Genomic DNA, 21,889 nt, shown 5'->3' with positions numbered 1-21,889 from the left:
ATAGTACACACAACACATATATTATATATTTAATATACAAGTATTCCATTTATCTTTATACTGTAAAAAGCGATATCATTTTTGTGTATTAACGGAACACAATTTAGTCAGTGTAAGCTCATCCCCCCCTTTTTTGCACAAAGGTCTATTCTGGATCTAAGGCTCATGATGCAGTGAGATTCAATAAGCTGGTAGGTGCTGCCCAACGCAAGCTTTTCAGCTCCAGTCGACAGCGTACGAGCACGGAAATATACTGCAGCATCTTCATTCATTTGAAGTGTTTGGGCGCAGTTCATAAAGGTAAGACATTATTATTATAACCGTTTTAATTCAGGCGGTGTTTGGGAAGCGCCAGTTGTCTGTTTAGAGCTCTTAACAGCCCATTCAACAACAGTCCAGCATCCCTCACCTATTGTTCAACTGCAGACATCCAGATTTCATGGACATGAACACTGCCAGTGACATGTTGCATGTGGTTTTGCAGTGTTGTATTAATATCAAGGGTTTTTGTTGATACATGAGCAGCATTTTCGCCTTTTGTTTGCATTATAATCTTCCTTGGTGCTGCATTTTTCTGCAAAAAGAGGGAATTTAGCTGTTGTCATCATGAAACCGCATAGGTTACAGAAGAGATTTTAACAGCTGGATTTTTACATACAAACGATCTTCTGTTGTTCACCACAGCTGTCTGATAATGTAGATTCATGGGTCTGGGTTTTTGTAATGTGTTGAATAGCCTATTGATTTGTCCATCAGGACTGTTGCTAATGTAGTTCCAGCATGGCCAAACACACAGACTCATCTCTGTTCTTTTAACCCCATCTTCATGCTTGTCTCTTCAATATTATACTGTTTTTAGATGTTGCATATGTTCTGAATCATTCTAAGCTTCTAATAGAGGTTTGAAAGGTGTCAGACAAGCTATAATGACAGCTTTCTAAAGTCTTCCAGACATCCATGGGTTGACAGGGAGCATGCCTGTCACTGCAATGCAAAATTTGTCACTGTTGACCTGTTGTGTGTATAAAATGTACTTGGGTAAAATATAGCTGCTCAAAACAGACATATAGTAGTGTACTGGATTAGGAGAGCTGCTTAAGTGGTTGGTCATAAGGTTGGTTCACAAAGTTTGAACTTGTATATCATTTTTTTTGTTTTGAGTCTTAGTCATAAGACATAATCTCCCTGTATTATGTCATCAGCTTTGAGCAACTGCATGTTTTAAGCATAAAAAAAACACACACACGTCACTTTAATCATCATTTGTGTTGTTTACTTTATTATAAATGCTTAGTTGAAACTTAACCTGCATGTCACAGGTCTGTTCAGGTAACAGAGATAGCCGGAAAACAAAGCTGAATTCAGGTAGAAATGCATCTGAGCATACAATCTTGTATGATTGGGAGGAAATTTAAATAGGATCTTTAAAGTTAGCACGAAATGGAAATGTCCCCTGTCCACTTGTTTGAATGCATGTTATTGAGCTTATTATGAATTATTAATCAATTTGTCAAAGTTTCCATTGCATTGCAACGTTAAAAGGAACGAGAAAATGCGTTCTTTTAGAAAGTACAGTTGAAGTCAGAATTAATAGCTCCCCTAAAATTATTAGCCACCCTGTTTATCATTTCCCTCAATTTCTGTTTAACAGAGAAGATTTTTTTCAACAGATTTCTAAACATAATAGTTTTAATAACTAATTTCTAATAACTGTTTTATTTTATCTTTACCATGATGACAGTAAATAATATTTACTAGATATTTTTAAGACACTTCTATACAGCTTAAAGTGACACTTAAAGGGTTAACTAGGTTAATTAAGTTAACTAGAGAGGTTAGAGTAGTTAGGCAAGTTATTTTAAACTGGTTTGTTCTGTAGACTATCCAAAAAAATAGCTTAAATGGCTAATAATTTTGACCTTAAAATGTCTTTTAAAAAATTAAAAACTGCTTTTATTCTAGCTGAAATAAAACAAATAAGACTTTCTCCAGAAGAAAAAATATTATCAGACATACTGTGAAAATTATTTTGCTTTGTTAAACATCATTTTTAAAAATATTTAACAAAGAAAAACAATTCAAAGGGGGGCTAATAATTTTGACTTTAACTGTATGTTCAGTTGTTCTCTGTTGTATTGTAGCATAAAAATACGTCAGAGAAATGGGTCACATAATGATGGACGTTTTCTGCTGATTTAATTACCTTCAGGCCATTTAAGATCTATTTTAGTTTATTTCTTCTGCCAAAGACAGAGGCTTTTGGAAGCAAGCATTCCTGGATGTTTCTTAATCTTATGCAAGTGAACAGGGATCAGCATAAATCATTTTGATGGTCTAGCTGGTCCAAGACGAGCATTTTAGGGAAAGAAAAGTGTTGAATTTTTTAAAGGGCTGAAATTTTAGAGAAGATCCTTATTTCTGTTGGTCTGAATTGTTTGGATTACACTTTGGATTTAGGATGTAAAAATTACTTTAAGAAGCTCCGTTCACATTATCCAAAATTCCAATTGCAGAGAATCAAAGAATGAAAGTCATAAACATATTGGATACTCTCATCTTGTAAGTAAATAATTAGCAAATAGTATTTTTTTTGGGTGAATTATTGTTACTTAAATAAATGTACACTATGTTGTGTCTGTTAAGATATTGGACAGCATGATATCGGAAAAACCTGACATTGCAAAAATGGATGTGACATTTGCAGTAAAAACTCAAAACATAAATTCACATAGAAGGTATACGTTAACATTATATTGAAACATTTGTTTATATTTTCCAAAACTACTCACCACAGAGTTGTGGGATCAGAAAAAATCTGCTAAACTTGTGTTATGGATGACTTGATAAAAAAAGTTTACAGTATATAACATATTTTGTAAAAATTCTGTTAATAAAACTGCACAAACTAAATGAAACAATGTGAATCAGAAGGATAAGTGTCTGCTCTCTATAGAACAAAAATGATTGATTTTAATTTATTTAATGTTTTTGCATTAATGAGGGAAAAGCTTCGTTATGGATGTGACACCTCTCTGTTATGGGTGTGACGGATGTGTTATTGTCGCTTGGATGACTGAATCAAATGTACCTGTTTGAAAACATTGACAGAGACTTTTTTTAAAGTATTTTTACAGAACTGTAAAATATAAGCCTACACAAAAAAAACTAGAAAGAACTTTCTAGAACTTTTTTTCATGGCAAGGTTGACTTTTGCATGGAATTGCTTTTATAAATATTCAGTGCAATATGAAAACAGTTGGGCGACGCAGTGGCACAGTAGGTAGTGCTGTCGCCTCACAGCAAGAAGGTCGCTGGTTTGAGCCTTGGCTGGGTCAGTTGGCATTTGTTTGTGGAGTTTGCATGTTCTCCTTGCGTTTGCATGGGTTTCCTCTGGGTGCTCCGGTTTCCCCCACAGTTCAAAGACATGTGGTACAGGTGTATTGGGTAGGCTAAATTGTCCGTAGTGTATGATAGTGAATGAGTGTGTATGGATGTTTCCCAGATATGGATTGCAGCTGGAAGGGCATCCGCTGTGTACAACATATGCTGGTAAATTGGTGGTTTATTCCGCTGTGGCGACCCCAGATTAATAAAGGGACTAAGCCGAAAAGAAAATGAATGAATGAAAACAGTTTCAGGAGATGACATGAATAGCTCTATTAAGAAAGAATTCATTCATTTAGATTGATTGGGATGATTTCTTTAGAGCAGTGAATTGCATAAAATATAATAAAAAATTACAAACATAGATAAATAAAAAAAGAGCAAAAATAAAAATGAAAAAAACAGCAACAGGTTTTTATGGATGTCTAAATGGTGTTCAGCTACAGAAATTTAATCACATTTAAAACAATACTCCATAGTCTTCATTGTGTAAGCAATTTAATAAAATTTTTTAAATTAAATTGTGTATATACAATAAAAAAATGAGTCCACAAAAATAATTGGCTTCTGGTCAAATAAAATGGCAAGTCAAGATTGCACATTTTTCAATGTGACTTGCAAATGCATATTGTAATATTAATGCTGAAACAACATATTGTGCAGAACGTTGTTATGTTAATGATTATAAAAAAAAAAACACTTTACACGTACAATACATGTATTCCATGCAAAACCATGATGGTTTGTTGGGTGATTCAATTAAAAAAAAAATTGTTTACAAACTAAATTGCATCAAACAGAATTGTATCACTCTCTCTTCTTCTGTGGTGTAAGACGGGATGTGGAATGAAAAGAGCAGAGCTGGAACAGTGTCATGGGATTGTAAGGCCATGATTATACGAGGAATGCCATGATGACTTCAGCAGAAATGCGGAAATGAACTGCGTTTAGAGGTAACAGATGAAAATGCAGTTAGAGACTACTCTGAGCTTGAGGAAATAAAGGGCTTTGGTACCTTCTCCACTTAGGCTCAGGACTTTGTCCTAAAACACAATCTATGAATAGCTGACAGATTTTGACATCATATTGGCACCTTGCATTACAAGGTCGAGCCAACTGCGATTGGATCATAATTTAAGCGGGTAATCCAGCGGGTCATACAGGGTGAGCTTTGCTGTTCACATGTGGGAAGTCTTTGGTATTTTCAGTCGTCTCACAGTATGAGTGGTGAGTCACAGGATAAATCATGAGACTAATTAAATCCAGTAGGTATGTCAGCTTTTTTTTGCTGATGGTGAGTTCGACCATGTTTTCTTTTGGTCACTCCCTTCATCTGGCCCAATTCGTTTTTGACCATTCAATCCCTTATATTCATTATGTACCTTTTTATATTAAAATACTTTCTAATACCTATATGTATAGAAGGCTGTAACAGTTTCTTTACTTTTATGAAATGATCCTTGGCCACACTTCAGAAACTCACACTCCAATGTGTGTATTAATGTATTACCCCTTTTCCACCAAGGTTTGTGTTTAGAGCCAAAGCCTAGTTCCAAATCAGTTCTTAGTAAGGCTTCACAATATTGGAAAAATCTGACATTGCGATATTAAGTTTTTCCGCGATATATATTGTGATTACACCAGATGAATAGCTCTTTTAGGAGGAAAAATCCTCATTTTAGATTGATCGGGGTGATTTTGTAAGGGTGTGAATCTTCATTGTATTAATAATTCAGTAAAATTATTTTTCATTAAAGTTACAAATGTACTTTTTTGTGCTCTCATACATTAAACCACTTTAAAAATGTTGAAATGCCTTAAACATGCATGCAAATGATAAAATGTTACTTTGTTATGGATATACTTTGCAACGAATCCATAAATCTAATGTATTCTTAATTGTGGAGTTGATCAACTATAATTCCTCAACATAGCATATCCTGTGGTGTGAGAATTGCAGACACACACATTGCGATATCAATGCTGAAACGATTTATTGTGCAGCCCTAGTTCTTTGTCTTTTCACACCCAAAGCACCGGTTCTGAACTAGGAACAGTGGATCTTAAGTAGAACCAAAACAGTGTTTTGTAGAAGTAAGAACCTGTTGCATGTGGAGCTGAGGGCGGGCCACTGTAGCCAATGAGATGAGAAAACTATTTTTGAGCACCATATTTGAAATGGCCGCAGGACACAAAGCTGAACACTTTGTTTTTGGTTGTAATCTCCACCTACTCAAACTATGATGCACTTGACTAATGCCTTGTTATAAATCACTATTTTTCCATTAGTCTATATTTATGGATATTTTGAAATGTCATATAAAACTGCTATGAGCATAAATAAGTAGAAAAAAAACTTTTTATCCAGTAAGAAAATGTGTGCATAAAACATGTATAACCGAGTAGAAAATATAACTGATTCTGCATTTTACACCTTTTGGACCAACTATGCACATTATGAAATTCAAAAAGTTAAGGTAGCTCAAACCATTTAATCCTAATGAGTATTAAATAGTTTCCCTCGTGTTTCAGAGGTTTCTCCACAAAAAGGCTTTTTGCAAACATGGGGAATCCATCCATGGTTGTCTTGGAAAAATGACTGTAAAAACGCTGTCTACATCTGTGTAGTAGCAAAGTCTGTGTAAAAATAGACAGTCGTGTGATCTGCATTATTTTAAAAATATCCAAAAAGAATCATGTGCTTTATTATTTCATTTTATTTTTTTATTTTATTTTATTTTATTTTTTATTTATTTGTTTTTAATTTAATTTAATTATTTTATTTAATGTGATTTTTTACTTCATTTTATTTTATTTTTTGTTTTATTTTATTTTATTTTATTTTATTTATTTATTTTAATTTAATTTAATTTTATGTTATTTTATTGTTTTTTAATTTAATTTAATTTTATTTTATTTTTATATTTTACTTGAATTTATTGAAAGTTTATTTTACTTTATTTTATTTTAATATTATTTTACTTTATTTTTATTTATTTGACTTTAAAATACACTTATTTTATTTTACTTTATTTTAAGTACATTACTTTATTTTATTTTATTTTATGTATATTTTATTTTATTTTAATAAATTTATTTTAATGAGTAAACTTAATTTGAGTAAATGAAGCAATTTGAGCATAGTAAAACCTGATAAATGAAGAGAACTCAAACTGAGTACTGTAAAACCCAGTAAGTTAAGGCAACTCAAACCATTTGAGTTAAAAAACTAATCTAGATGACTACTGTAAACTTACTCCATTTAAGTTGAAGTAATGAGGTATTTAAATAACTCATTATCTTCAACAATGAGTTCAAAACTCTTTGCAAATGAGTAGAATTAACTCAACAATTGTCTAGGTTCATTGGGGCTTGGCGATAAATCAAAGGTGATTGTCATCTGTATTTTGTCAGTAAAGCCAGTTCTGTAATAGGTCATTAATCTCTAGCATTTTGTGCTTTGTGGTGGAGCAGAATTTATTACACAGAGAAGTAGTACACGGACAGGCTATGCAATATTGTGTTCATAATCCCAGATGATTTCATTGTGCGATGATTAAACCCAAGACATCATTCTTTAATAATGACAGCTGTTTGCTTATCTTCTACGTGAACTACGACTTTGTATAGTAAACGCTGCTACATGTGAAAGCATGTGAAAATGCCAGTAAATTACATTTAGTTACACCAAACTTACTTTATAACTTCAGTTGATTTGGTTGAAATAAATCCATCTGTGAGATCATTTCATATTCGTGAGATTATTATTCACATTCAATTCATCTTTTTTTCTATAGCGCTTTTACAATATAGATTGTGTCAAAGCAGCTTCACATAGAAGATTATAGTGAACTGAAACTGTGTCAGTTCAGTTTTGTGTTGTAGTTCAGTTTAGTTCAGATCAGTGTGTTTTAATTTTCACTGCTGAGAGTTCTAACACTGGAGCAAATGGAGCAAATCCATCGATGCGCAGAAATAAAGAATTGAGAACCTCGAGAGAAACCAGGCTCAGTGGGGGCACAACCATTTCTCCTATGGCCAAAACGTAGTGTTCCCGGCTCCGGTTGCCCTAAATAATGCATACTAACAGTCCTTTAGAGGATTCGGAATTCAAAAGCTTTTGTGTTTTATGTGTATGCTAATGCAAAGAGATGTGCTTTTAATCTAGTTTTAAACTGACAGACTGTGTCTGCTTCCCGAACTGTGCTAGGAAGGCTGTTCCTGAGTTATGGTGCCAGATATGAGAAAGATCTACCACCTACAGTTGATTTTGATATTCTGGGAATAATCAATTGTCCAGAATTAATTGAGCATAGTGACCGTGAAGGGCTGTTTTACATCAGGAGTTCCCTCAAATACTGAGGAGCCAAGCCATTCAGGGCTTTGTAGGTAGTCAATAAAATTTAAAAAATGTATACTATATTTAATAGGGAGCCAATGCAATGATGAAAGAACTGGAGTAATATGATCTTATTTCTTTGTTTTAGAAAGCACTCTAGCAGCTGCATTTTGAACCAGCCAAAGTTTGTTAATTAGTTTGTTAATTCAACAAAGAAAGCAGTTAAATGTTCTGTTTATTCAGCAACTGTTCTATATTTGCTGATTTTCTTTTTATTTGGAGATTCAGCAGAAGTGCACCCAGTCTGGTCTTTGCAGGAGATTTACTAATGATCACAGAACTTTGCTTCTCTGACAAAATGTTGATAACAGTTGGAGGCTTTGGTTCATTGTAATCGCGATTTAATTTCTTAATTTAGTTTATCACCCAGCCCTAATGTTATTAATGAATGCACGTACAGTTTTGATGGTGAATTTTGTGTCTTACACATACTCTATAAGGATTGACCCGAGCATTTGCATAAAAGCTAAAGAATTTTCAGCGCTTTCGTTTCTTCAGTAAAATATTGAAAACACACCGAGCCTCATCTCTATCATGAATCATGATGTTGGGTCGGGCTGATTTGAAGAGCAGAAGATGGGAGGGAAGTGGACAGGACATACCCATGCTCTCATGTCTCAAAGACATAATGATGCGTCTCAGACTGGATTCATTTTATGTCATGGAAGAATTTAATAACAAGGGAAAGAGGTCACTGGGTTATGGACATGGTAAAAACATTTACTCTTGGTGTACTCTTGGAGGTTTAACTAAGATTGTGGTATGTTTAAAAGGAAACAATAATAATGATTAATACTATTATTTTAAAATTAAATTAATTTCATGTGCCAAGAAATTTAGGAATGCATGGTAAGTCACTTTATTGCATGTATTTGATATATGGTTGCACAATGTTGGATCAGCTGAGAAGCTTTTTTGAACAGACAACTTGTATAGTTAAGAGCTGCAGTATATTTAAATATCTTTAATTCATTAAAATGCATTATTGAATAAAAATAAAATGAAGACTTCATTTGTACTGGGTGAATTAGCTGAATGAGCTGGATGACTGAATTTGAATGAATTTGAATGAGCTGGATGAATGATATGTAATATAATGTTTGTAATAGTCTTATAAAACGCTGTAATGTAGCAATCTTTAGGTTAGGCATCAAGTAACTTACCTAACCTAATTTAATATATTTTAGGGCTGGGCAGTTTCTCCTAAAATCAAAATCTCGATTAATTGGACATTTGAACTCATTTACTATTAATGAACACTTATTTTATTTATTTAGTTAGTTTTTTTTTGCCCTCACGGTTAAAGTTTTGTGCAATGAATGTGCTCACAAATAACATGTGAGAAATTTTTGAATGAAAGGTGCATTACTTGATTTAAAAATAACTGAAGGAAACACGCACTATCTGCTATCTATGATTATTTATTGAACATCAACGCTGGACAACTGGACAAATTAAAACACACTTTGCCTAAAACGAACAGTCATTTTTTTTTCTTATAAAAAAAGTGAAAATAAAAAACTTTAGTGTCAGCGTTAACCATAGCAAGAGGTATGTGACTGCGCGAAGGCTCTGCCGGACCATATGTGTGCGCACCCAACACAGAAGTATAAACAGAGCAGGGACACGTGACCCACACACTGTAGGGAAATTAATTGAAAAAAATCAAACTGGAAGAATGACATCGATTATAGCTTCTGAATGCCGATTTCAATTACTTTTTGATTAATTGCCCAGCTCTAATATATTTTGATATATTAGACTTCTGTTGACATTTATTTCAGTGACCACACAAACACAATTATGAAGGTTTGCTGCTATCATACATGTCATTTAAATTATTGTAAATTAGAATTAACCAGTTAAACTCCGCTGTTATTTTGGGATTTCCGCCTGGATTTTGCCCACCCAAATTTAAAAGCTTCCCAAATCCTCATGCAGAGGTGTAAATGCAAAAATTTGGTATCATTTTAAAGAAAACCCTTTGAATTTTCATAAAACACTATTGAAAGTGTTTAAAATATCTGTATATGTTATCTTTGTTATAATAAACACCTAAAAAAGAGGCGCCTTTTGTATATTTTTTTATAAACTCAAATTTGAAAGTGTACCTTTTAGATTTTGTGTGGTCGAGCTTGCTGTAATTAATTTTGGTGGTTCCTGCACATGTCTGTATTCATATTGTATTCCAACTGATGAGAAGTGCTATACAAGCCACAGGGACAGATCATTGTTTTCATTTTTTACTATTCTTTTGTTTGATCAAACATAATTCACTATGTTTGGACCACGTCAGACATATAAAAGGAATACTTATGCACATCACCTCAAAAACAGAGAAGAAATGGCCCTGAAGCGCACAGCATAAGTTAAGAGATGACAGCTGTCTGTGCTACCTGGGACTGCTTATTGATCATAAATGTATTGTTTTCACTTCTACGCTATGGAAACTCCGGGATTCATTCAACAACTGTTTGATATGTGAATATAATTCAGTCTAGAGAATGCTAGAACCGTATGAGCACCGGAAAGAGCTTTCATTTGAGCTATAACTTGTACATGTGTCATATAAAAATACGAAAATAAACCAATGTAAAACACCTAGCTCGGGTATCCAAAATACTGTGTATTTAAGTGTAAATAACTTTTGTACAGTAGGATAAAAACCAAAGTGATGCATATGTGCATAAAATATAGATTCTACACTTTCAAACGAAACCACTTAAGGGGGTCCGGTGCAATGCTAGCCCTTTAAATCTTAAGGCGAAAGTCGATAACGTCACGGACCCGGTACCCGCGAGTTTAACTGGTTAAGAGCACACTTTATATATATTTTGTCGCTAGAAAGAGCATTTCCATATTTTGGAGTTGCTATCTTTATTGCATCCTACAAGAAATCATGTTCAAGTATGAGCTAAAGGCTAGAAGAAGCGCTGTTTTATAATAGCGACAAGATTTTAAGGTTCTGTTATAATGCTGCTTTGTGCAGTCAAATTAAATACACTATATAATTTTTTTTTTATGATTGCATATTTTCTATAAAACCAAGCCAGAAATCATGGGTGTGTGATGTCATGTCAGCACAGAACACAGTCCGTGTCATTAGTTAAAACATTCTTCAAAACATTTGGGAATATGTAAGTACATAAGCCAAAAAGTCTGGTGGTTTTAGGATATTTTACAATTGGATAATGTGCCTTTAACTTGTAAATGTATGAACTAATATTTGCTGAAAAGTTCTGAAATAAAGATCTTTTAAATTAAAATGATCTCACAAGGAAACGTAACTATTTTACATTTTGTCAGTTTAGTGTCTAATTCATACAAATTCATTTGAGTTCAGTCGTACTAAAATGTATGATTTTAAAAAGAAGGCGTGGCAAATTGTTAGCAAATAAGCAAATCGTACTGAATTGTAAGAATGAGATCGTATACGAATTCATACGGATTAGCCACTAAATCAAAACATTTCATTTTCTTTCTGTGATAGAGAAAAGATTTGTGGACAACTATTTTGACTAATGCAGAGTGCATATCCTGATGTAGCTAGATTTATCAATTTTAATTGACTGTTTTTAGAGTCCTGTGTTTATTTCTTTAAAGCAGTTTAGTTAACTTAAATAGTTTCAAAGAAAATATGCTTTGCAGTCTTTTCACTTTTTATTTATTACAATCAAGTACGTTTTTTTGTAAAATGTATTGTTATGCAAAATATTTTCATCAATTTTTTCCTCGACATGGTTTCATGAGCTTTTTATGAAAAACAAATCAATGTCCATTTAACATGGCCGGCATCTTGCCTGATTTCACAACAACACTGACTTGTCTGGATGCCCCCTGACCGAGTAGTTATTAGCGGTGATGAAACACTTTTGTGTCCAGGTTGCGTTATTGTGGTTTTGTGTTGCCTTTGTATTGTTTATTCTCCAGGGGCGGTTTAGGCCCATCTGTCTGATTCTTCACATCAATAGGAGCCGCAGCTGCACGGCCTGACCCCCAGCAGGCTTTTGTAATGTGCCCAGGCGTGGCGTGTGCTTGTGTTGGAGTCCTGCACGTGGGTGCGTACTAGGCGCCATACTCTGCTTTGCGTTCAGGACGTGCCACCCGTCTGCTTTAAAGTGTCCTCAGAGCAGTTTGCGTGTTAGTCACAGCAGACAACACAAAGATACAGAGCTGTTTATGACGCCACTGAGCACAGGTGTCCTGTCAGCACATCCATCTCTCTTTTGTCTGTGTATAAATACTGTATGTGCTCTGATTTTACAGAGTCTACTGAGTGCAACAATAAGGATTTTTTTCTTTTCTTGCTGATCCAGTCAGGTTTTTAGTTCACATTTATAAAATCTTAAGGGCATTTGCAGTTAATGGTGATTTTTTTGTTTTGTTTTGCAACATGTTTAATATATTACAAATATTCTGAAAAGTTTATTTATTTAAGGGGTGTCCAGAATGTAATTTTAAGGCTTGGTTGTATTTATAAGATGCAAAGCAATGTGTGCTCATGTTTCACTTGAAGGAAATTGCGTTATTTTTTCATATATCTCACTTTGATTATACACAGCTACTCAGCTAACATGAAAACAACTGTCAAATTTCCTAGGCCCGCCCTTAAGTGACTCTGATTGGTCATCATCATAATGTGCTGCTATTCGCGGATCGGCTCCATGTCACGTCCCATAAAAGCACGCACTTTTCTGCTGTGTAAACAATCAGTCAACCTCCTGCCTGCTCACTAAAATAAAATCTGACAAGTGTCTGTAACAAGTGAAAATGGGGTGCGGCTCCTTTAAGAGACCTCGTCTTTGTGTGTGTCTGTGTGTGTGTGTGTGAATGTTGTCTGCGTCTATGTGTGTGTGTGTGTGTGTGTGTGAGTGAATGTGTGAACTTCCTGTAACAAGCGCATGTGCACAGGAGTTTTTTTTTCTTTTTCTCTGAAGCTCGGATTAAGTTATTTTTTGTAATATATCGTGACAGAAGAATAAAGCACAAGATGTGGGATGCAACCTGTGTGAGCCTTGATTTATTATTCTGCTGCTACCACGAGTCAGGTGAGCTAACCTGTATTTTTTTTTTACTTCGTGCGTTACATGAAGTCTTTCATATATATCCAGAATATGCAGGTTTAAGTAATATGAATCATCCACATATTTGCGACTTCATTATCTAAGATGTGAAAAGCTTGAAAAAGCTGCCTGAAGACAATTAATGCAGTCGCGCTTGCAAACACATAAGAGTCCAGCACTAAACTGGGAGAGATTCTGGAAGCTGTTTTGTCAAATCATGCTTGCTATGTATTTTATAATTCTCTGGAACATAATTAATATTGAACTGTAAGCACTTCTGTAATTGTGTTGTGTCCTTTGGAAGGCCAAATACAGAAACAGACGAAGCTCTATGGAAACAGCAGTGTTTCAATGCATTTTTAGCTTCATCTCTGCTATAACGGTACAGCACCTCTGGCCACGGCCCTTACATGCGCAGTAAACGAACCTTTGTGATCTCACAGGGGGTGGAAGTATTTTTTGTAAGTCCCTAAGTCCCTAGCTAAGCTAACTCTGTAACAACCAAGATCTCCACTGAACTTTGAGCTTTTTACATTCAGAGATGTTGTTTATGTTCACACAGTTACATTACACATCAACTAACCTTTAAATCATGATATCATAGTGAACCACCCCTTTAATCAAAGGTATACATAAAATATGTACACTGTATTGGTTACTGGCTGTTTTCTTCATTGGAATTGACTAATAATAAGACAACAGAACAAATCATCATTATACATTAACTTGCCTAATTACCCTAACCTGCCTAGTTCACCTTATTAACCCAGTTAAGCTGTTAAATGTCACATTACGCTGTATGGAAGTGTCTTGAAAAAAAATTGTCAAATATTATTTACTGTCATCATGGTAAATATAAAATAAATCCGTTATTAGAAATTAGTTATTACAACTGTTATGTTTAGAAATGAGTCTAGTAGATATGTGTAAAAAGAAATTGGGGAAAAAATAAACAGGGGGCTAATAATTCTGACTTCTACTGTATGTAAAAGTCACAACATACATATTCTAATCTGTTAAGGATGTATAAAAAGATATTATTTAAATGCTAAGATGAATTGTTGTTTTACTGTTGCTCTGTTAGAGCTGGCTAATTAATCGAAAAGTTATCAAAATTGACATTCAGAACCAGTAATCAATAAAATATTTTTCAGATCAATTTTTTCAATTACTTTCCACACTGCGTGTGGAGTCACGTGACACTGCTCTGTTTAGGCTACTTTATATCTCTGTGTCGAATGCACGGGTATGGTCTGGCGCAGCCTTCATACACATACCCATGTACCACTCAAAAAATGTAACTTATTGTATTTAGAAAAGCGACGCATATTTTCTACTTTAATATTAAAACTTTAACATTGAAAATAATTACTTTTGTTTCCAAAAGTGCAAGTTATGTATTTTCAATTTTTTATAAGAAAAAAATGTCTGTTGGTTTTAGGCACTGTGTGTTTTAATTTCAGTTGTTCAGCATTGATGTTCAATAAATAATCATAACTATAGATGGTGTGTGTTTCCTTCAATTATTTTAAAATCAAGTAATGCACCCTTCATTCAGAAATCTCTCACTTGTAATATGTGAGCATATTTACTGCACAAATGTGTTAAATAAGTAAATTAAGTAACCGTTCATGAATTGAAATCAAGTTAAAATGTTCAATTAATCAAGAATTTGATTTTAGGCCAAATCGCCCAGCCCTATGCTCTGTGATCCTTACCTATTCATAATGTTAGTACAAGGCATGTGCCGGTATAAGATTCAGACAGTATAAAAATATATCGGTGGATAAGAATATCACGGTGTTGTGATTACACCTATATACACCTAATATATTCTTTTTAAATGTCTGGGTAAAAAACAACTTTTTCCCCCTTTGACTCCATATATACATATTTTTTATAAAACTTTATACATTTTTCTTCATTAATTTCAGTAACACAGATTTCTTTACAACATTTAAACATATAAAAAATGTACATATACCTTAGAAACCATTTTTAAACCAAACCACGGTACACCTTGAAACCGGTTATCTTCCAATGCCTAGACTACACTAGTGGCCTGTTTCCCCTAAGCAGCACAGTTTAAGGTATAACATGCACTTATTTCTATCAAATGAACTAAATTGGCAAACCATGTCACTTTTTGGTACCTTGTACAACAGTATGGTACCAAAAAGGTGGAGATGGACTCGAAGCTGAACACTATGTTTCAAGAACACAGGTTTCTTTTAACTTGAAAAGGTGTGTTGGAGATTGTTTTTCTGCTGGAGATACTGTTGTCCTAAAAATAAATATAACAAAATGTAAACAAAAACAAAAAACAATCATATGCCATAGGAATGGTATAGCAGAAAATGTTGCCGGTTTCAAATCCTCGACTTTTACAAACCGTGGTCAATACATAATTCTTGGTTCAAGTGACAGGATTTAAAAAAAAATATATATATTAACTTTTATACATTCTGTAAATCATGGTTAAAGTTTGGCAAAGTCAGCATAGTTATGAGCTAAGAAATATATTTTTTTTTAAACGGGACGCATGATCTACATAAACTAACAAACAAACAGACACATTTAAAGCTTTCTTAAACCATTTTTGTTTTGATGGTTGAAAACCCATAATTGATCATTTTACCAGCATTTGTTGCTTAATAATAACTAAATATAAACATAACAGCTAGAATTGCAATTAATACGTCAAAACTGCAAATATTAAAACCTAAAACAAGTTTATGAGTGTGACCGATCTCTAGTAGCATAAAGTCAGAAAACCAAATGTTCCAGTTTGACAGCCATAGAGACACAATTTGATAAACAACACATAATCTGGCCTCAATCTCACACTGGTCTCCTGCCATCTGGCTATATTGTTTCATTCTTTTTGGCCTTAGTCATGTGGCTACGACTCCAGTCCATTTTGGTTTTAATGCTTTTTTTAAAGTCCTATTTTGGTCCGATAGACTAAGAGGCCCTATTCTTACATAACTGACTGCTGCAGACACTTTACAGAGCCTGTTACTAAATATTGTTTTGATTTCTATAAATTGCGTCGACAAATAAAATCCTTTCGCAAGCGCGGCAGATCAGGCCTTGAATCTCTCAGCACTTATTCCGGCCTTGTGGACTCCTATCATAGAGAAACGGGAGTGCGTCTGTTTACGGGCTCTTGAGAAATATATTTTTGCAATTAAGGTGGCCGAGCGCTGGGTCAGCTGAAGGAGGATTAAGGCCACACTGCTGCGAGTGTGAACAGCTCAACAGAAGGTGTTGATGAAAGCAGCCCTATGGAGGTGCTTCACAGCAGATGGCACACACACTGGCAACTGATGCTCGCTGCCAGGTCACATTCCTTCTCCCACTTCCGGAGGATTATTAGAAATCGTTCAATAGATCTCGGCCTGGGAGATTATATTGATTATAGGCAGAATTATGATATCCAGCTTTTGCTGGCGAGGAGTTAATGAACACAGAGAAGGGAATGTTCTTCAGAATCAGTATTAATGCAGAAGAATGTCATTTTAGCACGGGTTAATAAATGCTTTTTAAAAGTCCCATGAAATTATAATTAAAGCATTTTAGATGTTAGTTTCAGTCTGTTAGCTTTAAGGATATCTATATGTTAGTGTGCTCAAAAACAGAGACAATTTGCATTTAGGAGATATAAAACTGATATAAACATGTAAAGCTTGCAGTTTGGCACTTCCATCCAAATGGATCAACATTTTTTTCAGACATTCACTTTATAAAAGAATTACATAAGAGTTTTCAACTGTGGAAAATTGCAATTCTTAATACAGTTAAGGAATGTTAGTGTCTATTTCAGATATTGTTAGTTACTTTTTCTTTTTTTTTTAGTAAGTTTTTTTTTTTTTTTTTGTCCAAGTCATATAATTTTAGAGATTTACTTGGTAATTTTTTTTTACCTCCTTTTGATTGAAATATATTTGATAGTTTTGCCTGTAGTTGTGGTTAGGCTAACTTTCACTGTCGATTTCTTAATTTCGCACTTGTCCACCAGCTATCAAATGCAGTCGCAAGATTTGCATTTATGAGATATAAAACTGATATAAACATGTAAAACCTGCAGTTTGGCACTTTTTTTTTTTCACATTACCTCATACTCATCAAAGCTTGATCAATCAAATGCTCTTAGTATTGACATGCCCTGCACACTTAAGAATGCTTCTTATTTGCTTTTTATTTGATGCGCTTGAGCTCAGCAACTCTCACTGGCAGAGCTGTGATAAAACAAAAAGCTGTTGGCTACTTTTTAAAAAAGGAAAGGAACTAATACCCTACACTCTTTTAATTTTTTAGTTGAGATTACGTCAAACAATGAATAAAATGCATGTTTCAAAGCACTTTATGGGACCTTTAAGATTTAGCGTTAGCATCATATTTTTTCTTTTCATCCTCTTATTGTCATAATCAGACAGTGGAAAACTGTATTTTTTGTAAATATTTTTTGGGTGAAATAATTTATATTGGGTTTCCTAGGATTCATGGAATGTTAAAGTCTATTTCGGATATTTTTTGGGACTTTTAAATATCTATTTTTTACCAATTCATCTAATTTTAGGGATTTTCTTGGTAATTTTTACCTTCCCTTTATCAAAATATATTTTCTAGTCTTGCCTATTGTTGTGGTTAGGTTCATTTTCACTGTCATTTTCTTCATTTCTCACTTGTCATCCAGCTATCAAATGCAGTCACCAGGGTGTACCTGTTAAAATGCTGTCTGTGGCTTTTCTTTTTTATTTTATATAAAGGGAACACTGTAAGAAAAGAGAAAGTGGTTACTCCTCAAACATATAAAGAAATTTTGATACATGAATGATTCAGCCAGCAGGGTGGCTCAGTGGTTAGCACTTGCCTCACAGCAAGAAGGTCGCTGGATCGAGTCCCGGCTGGGCCAGTTGGCATTTCTGTGTGAAGTGTGCATGTTCATCCCATGTTGGCGTGGGTTCTTCAGGTGCCCCGGTTTGCACCACAGTCCAAATAAATGCGCAATAGGTGAATTGAATAAACTAAATTAGCTGTTGTGTGTGTGTGTGTGTGTGTGTGTGTGTGTGTGTGTGTGTGTGTGTGTGTGCACTTGCGCACCTATCTAAGAGGGGACCATGTCGTGGTTACACACCCACCAAGAGGGGACCTGGAGCCAAGAGGGGACCTTTTTTCAGGTCCCCTCTTGGTCATGCCTTAAAACATGCTAAAATCAAGTGAAAAGACCTTTGGTAATGTTTTTTTAATTTTGACCATGAGGGGACCTAAGTGTGTGTGTGTGTGTAAAGTCCTTCTCAGCAGCGTCTCTGTAGGCTGGGGGGAGGTACTGCGGGCTGTTTCACACACGTCATTCACACACACTTCTCTATTGTCTGTGAATGGCTGATGGCCCTGAGAGACTCTGGGGGAGATTTAACACTTCTAAAGTCTTTTAGTCTAGAGTCTTTTAAACTTCTAAACTCCTCTAAATTCTTCAAATATAACTTTACTCATTTAGGACATCTAAGATTAAAGTGAAGCAAAATAATATCAGTTATTTCCATTATTATTTCACTCTAGTGCTAAATACTGTAGGACAATTACTATATACATTTAAAAAGCTTAATAAAGCAGCAGCTTTTATTGGTCTATTAAATAAAATATGTGGTTTACAGAAATTGGACTTTGTGTGAAGAAATGTGAGCTTAGAGTAGACAAAGAAAATTGAATTAGTTAGTATGAGCCCTGGTCCCCTGTTGGATATGAGCAATGCCTGTTTTATTTCCAATTTGCCAAGAACTGCAAAGATTCTGATGCTCAAGAATCAATCATTTTATTTCTATTGAAAGTTTTTTTTCAATTGGTTTTAAAGGTTTTGTTGTGGAGTGAGGAATTATATTGTTTATTGTAATTTTAGTGGTTACATTAATTGTATTTAGTCATATTTATTATTTTGGTGTACAATAATGAAAAATTTAGTTTAGTATATTTAGAATTGATCAGTCTTTTTTGACTGTGTTGTGTAGTGTATGTAGGTATGGATGAATATATAAATGACTTGCTTAACTTTCAAAATAAAATTACTTGATTATTTTAACTGTTTACTGTTAGTTTTAATACGTTTTTTTATATAAATTTGTATAATTATATACAATTAAAAGTAATTTTACAATGTATTTTTGATGTCAATAACTGGTGTATAATAAAATAATTATCAACACTGTTGTTTCAGAGATATTCAACAAGTGAAATATTAGTAAATATGAAGTCATCTGAACATGTGTTGCTCCATACTATCTAAGCTAGGCTGGTTAAGAACGATGTTTCATTTATTCGTCATTTCTCAGCATCACAAACACAACATAAAGATTTTGGAGCTCAAAACTCAATATTTGTTTTACTGCTGAATACTGTTTTTTTTCAAGGGTTTCAAAGGTTTTGTTGTGAAGTGAGGAACTAAATTACCCAGTTGTGTGTAGTGTCAGAATATTTGCATTTTTTAACATTTATTCAAGGAATAGGAATGAAATCTGATTTATTTATAATTTATCCATCACTGTAAAATGCTGGGTTCCACACAACAGAGTTGTGTTGGGAAAACATGAAGGAATTAAGTCAACTTATTAGTCCACATCTCTAGGATGTTTCAAAACACCTAAATATATACACTGCCCAATTTAAATGAGCACACACACATTTGATCTATTTCTCAGTGAATGTTACTGCATTTTTACTAAAACACACACCAAGTGGGGACCTGAAGCACTGAGCGGCGTTTACCTATCCAACAGGGGACCTTAGCTGGAACACTGAATTTTTAATCATAATCTAACTTTATTTAATGTTAAACTTTAGGACAAACTTTGGCCACACTAATATATTTTTTGTTTAAAACACATATTTGTTTCGGCCTTCTTTCCACACTGAGATGGCATTTTTAGGAAATGAAAAATGGATATTTACCATTTATTTATGAAAAATATGACAACGGCATTTTCGTGTTGCAGTGTGGACTGTGGAAACTGCTTTCATAATAAAGCTGCCAATGAACATCATCAAAAACATCTGCTTTAGATTAATGTCAGTTTGGTCATGCTCCAGTCTGTCTGGAAATACATGAAGAAACAGAACAAACTGACAAAAACTCAATCCAGAACTTTGGCCAAATCTCTAAGATATTTCAGAACACCTAAATATATACACTGCCCAACTTAAATGAGCACACACACATTTGATCTATTTCTCAGTGAATGTTACTGTATTTTTACTAAAACACACACCAAGTGGGGACCTGAAGCTCTGAGCGGCGTTTACCTATCCAACAGGGGACCTTTTGAAACTTTTTTGAAACTTTTTCTCTAAGATATTTCAGAACACCTAAATATATACACTGCCCAACTTAAATGAGCACACACACATTTGATCTATTTCTCAGTGAATGTTACTGTATTTTTACTAAAACACACACCAAGTGGGGACCTGAAGCACTGAGCGGCGTTTACCTATCCAACAGGGGACCTTTTGAAACTTTTAACTTTAATTAACTTTATTTAAATGATAACTTTTGAAGAATTAAACCTTTACTTATTATTAAATATTCTGAAAGAAACATTAAATGCTAAATAAATAATAGTTTTTTTTTTGATCAGGTTTCAGAGGTTTTGTTTTGAAGTGAGAAACTAAATTACCCAACTGTGTTCAGTTTCATTTTAGTGGTTAATGTCAAAATAATTAAATTTTTTATATTTATTTGAAGTATAAGAATAAAGTCTGAGTTATTTACAATTTATCACGATTGACTGATGTATGTAGTATTTTCTTTTTCTTTTCTTTTTTTAAAGAAAAATACATGATTTTGTTTCTAATTACTGGTAAGCTGGTATGTTTTTTATTCTTTTAAGTATTTTTACAGTGTATGTTTTAAGGCAATTGCTGTTTTTTAAATAATTATCAACACTGTTGTTTCAGAGATATTCAACAAGTGAAATATTAGTAAATATGAAGTCATCTGAACATGTGTTGCTCCATACTATCTAAGCTAGGCTGGTTAAGAATGATGTTTCATTTATTCGTCATTTCTCAGCATCACAAACACAACATAAAGATTTTGGAGCTCAAAACTCAATATTTGTTTTACTGCTGAATACTGTTTTTTTTCAAGGGTTTCAAAGGTTTTGTTGTGAAGTGAGGAACTAAATTACCCAGTTGTGTGTAGTGTCAGAATATTTGCATTTTTTAACATTTATTCAAGGAATAGGAATGAAATCTGATTTATTTATAATTTATCCATCACTGTAAAATGCTGGGTTCCACACAACAGAGTTGTGTTGGGAAAACATGAAGGAATTAAGTCAACTTATTAGTCCACATCTCTAGGATGTTTCAAAACACCTAAATATATACACTGTCCAATTTAAATGAGCACACACACATTTGATCTATTTCTCAGTGAATGTTACTGCATTTTTACTAAAACACACACCAAGTGGGGACCTGAAGCACTGAGCGGCGTTTACCTATCCAACAGGGGACCTTAGCTGGAACACTGAATTTTTAATCATAATCTAACTTTATTTAATGTTAAACTTTAGGACAAACTTTGGCCACACTAATATATTTTTTGTTTAAAACACATATTTGTTTCGGCCTTCTTTCCACACTGAGATGGCATTTTTAGGAAATGAAAAATGGATATTTACCATTTATTTATGAAAAATATGACAACGGCATTTTCGTGTTGCAGTGTGGACTGTGGAAACTGCTTTCATAATAAAGCTGCCAATGAACATCATCAAAAACATCTGCTTTAGATTAATGTCAGTTTGGTCATGCTCCAGTCTGTCTGGAAATACATGAAGAAACAGAACAAACTGACAAAAACTCAATCCAGAACTTTGGCCAAATCTCTAAGATATTTCAGAACACCTAAATATATACACTGCCCAACTTAAATGAGCACACACACATTTGATCTATTTCTCAGTGAATGTTACTGTATTTTTACTAAAACACACACCAAGTGGGGACCTGAAGCTCTGAGCGGCGTTTACCTATCCAA

At 33.9% G+C, this 21,889-nt stretch overlaps 1 protein-coding gene across 2 annotated transcripts in view; it reads left to right on the top strand.

Annotated features, from left to right (window-relative positions):
- Positions 1 to 209: 209 nt before the first annotated feature.
- fam110b (family with sequence similarity 110 member B) overlaps positions 210 to 21,889 on the top strand; it is a 108,021-nt gene continuing 86,341 nt past the window's right edge. For both annotated transcript variants that reach the window (XM_073920660.1, NM_001025174.1), the window contains 1 exon segment: positions 210 to 300. The gene's annotated coding sequence lies outside the window, so the exon portion shown is untranslated.

Source organism: Danio rerio, chromosome 2 (assembly GCF_049306965.1).
Source record: "Danio rerio strain Tuebingen ecotype United States chromosome 2, GRCz12tu, whole genome shotgun sequence".
Lineage (NCBI taxonomy): Eukaryota > Metazoa > Chordata > Actinopteri > Cypriniformes > Danionidae > Danio > Danio rerio.
This window is presented reverse-complemented; position numbering and strand designations above follow the sequence as displayed.